This window comes from Schistosoma mansoni, chromosome W (genome assembly GCF_000237925.1).
Source record: "Schistosoma mansoni strain Puerto Rico chromosome W, complete genome".
NCBI classification, from domain to species: Eukaryota; Metazoa; Platyhelminthes; class Trematoda; order Strigeidida; family Schistosomatidae; genus Schistosoma; species Schistosoma mansoni.
Genome location: NC_031502.1, coordinates 50,532,986 through 50,535,320, shown reverse-complemented (window position 1 = coordinate 50,535,320; position 2,335 = coordinate 50,532,986).

Below are 2,335 nucleotides of genomic sequence, written 5' to 3'. Positions count from 1 at the left end.
ACAAAGTAAATATGGTATTGTCCGTGTTTTTCTTTTTTTAGGGTTCATTACTATACTTAAAGGAACTAGACACTGTAAATAAATTCATATAGACTTATATTATTTTGAACAATACAACTGGTATTGTTTGTTTAAATCTTCTCATTGCTTTTTAACACTGCAATTGATCAGTCTCTTGTTGGCATATGTGCATACTGTGCGTAATATCTCGATATAACTTTAATTCACAAGCATTGTAAGCAAAGATGGATAGTGACTAGCAGTGGAATCCTATGCCAATAAGAGACTGGTCAATTGCAGTCCTAAATATCAATGGGAAGATTCAAACAAACAACACTAAGTGAATTCAAATTTCACCCCATTACACAAGCAATTGGCAATCAGGACTTAGTAGCTGAATAGATAATACGACAGCATTTGAAGTGAACGTTACTGGGTTTGAGTCCCAGAGTGAACATCAACTCTGAGATACAGGTACATCCATCTGACGATTTCCAAATAGGACGAAACACGAGTCCTAGATTCCACTGCTAACCACTATTCATCTTTGCTTATAATGAACAATGAAACATAATTCATTTTTCTCTATAATTTATAGGAAACTATAAGTACACAAATAAAATAGTGTTTTCATCCATTAAAACAAAAAAGTAGGCAAATTTTAAAATTTTTATTTTAAAAATTCAACTATTCTGACATACTCTATCAAATAGCTATTACTATTATAATCATTATCATTACCATTATTATTATTATTATTATTATTATTAGTAGTAGGAATCTCGCGAGGTCGGATCGTGGATGTACACTGTTGAGGAGTCCCACAATAGGATGAAATGGCCGTCCAGTGCTTCCAAGTTTTCCATGGTGGTCTAGCTTCAATTGACTCATGATCTCAACTATATAAAAATCTCAATCATTAGATAAATATCCATGCTTAAGCAATAGCAATATATATATATATATCATTGAAACGTTCAACTATATTTCATGTATCATTTTGGGAGGAAAACAACAACAATGGATAATGATTGATTGTTTACTTGATGAACAACAACAACAACTAATATATCATTTCTTACTCTCACTCTCACTCCTTCACTCACTTTTTCTATCCTACTGAATAAATCAATTTGTTTCATTTTAAACAGTAGGTAGTACAGTAGGTAGAAAAGAGTAAAATGCAAAATCCTGAGTAAGTGAACAAAATGAAAACCTTTTTATAATAACAATGAATGAATGATATAAAGAAAATCTACAGCAATATTGTTTCTTTTTTTTCATCCTTTTTTCCATCTTCATTTCTTTTCTCGGTTTAAAAACTCACGAGTCCACGTGAATTATTTCTATACACTCGCACGTACACAAGGATACACACAAACATGCACAACTCTCCCTCTCTCTCTCTCTCTCCACATATATATGAATAGCATTATTATGCAATTGGCTTTTACTCACTTTCAGATCTTTGTTTTGACATATGTCATAGTTTATCAAATAACTTGTTATTCTTGCGTTTTTATTTACATAAATTATATTATCTTTCTTATCAGTTTGTAACTGCTACTGGATAGATATATATATGGATACATAGATAGATAGATCAAAAGATAAATTCGTATTTACCTATGGAATGAAAACTTGAAAACAATCTACTGTACGTTATTACAAAGAGGATATATCATTAATCATTGGAAATCAGTTTGTTCACCAAAAAATATTATAATAACCGATTGTACAAAAAATATATTTAATGTAATGCATGAATCGGTTGAGTTTTTTTTCAATGTAGCTTAGATTGTAGCTGGCAATACCTAGTTCTCTGTTTCTAATAACTTTTACTTGAATTATGAAAGGAACTTTTATTTTAGGTTTAATAATATTACCGAAAGGGGGGGGTTTGTGGAGATCTTAGTAATTTTGTAGTTGAATTTATGGGTCAATTGAAACTAGACCACAATGGAAAACCTGATAGCACTAGAAGGCCGTTTCGTCCTATTGTGGGACTTCTCAGGAGTGCGCATTCACGATCCCACCTCGTGAGATTTGAACTCAGGACCTATTGGTCTCGTGCGCGAACGCTTAACATTTAAACCAGTGAGCCGGCATCCAACGGTGTTAATGTCTAACTTCAACCAATCCACGAAATTGAGCAACCACTCACCAATGTCTTCAGTGAGTTACTATCTGACAACAGATCTGGTTGTTCTCCCTGGTCACGTCTTCTCACTAGAACTCCAGGAAATACCTGTTGACGCTAGTCACTAGTGAGAATATGATTATTATCAGAAGGGTGTTTTGTGGAGATTTTAGTTATATTTTCAGTAAAATGGTT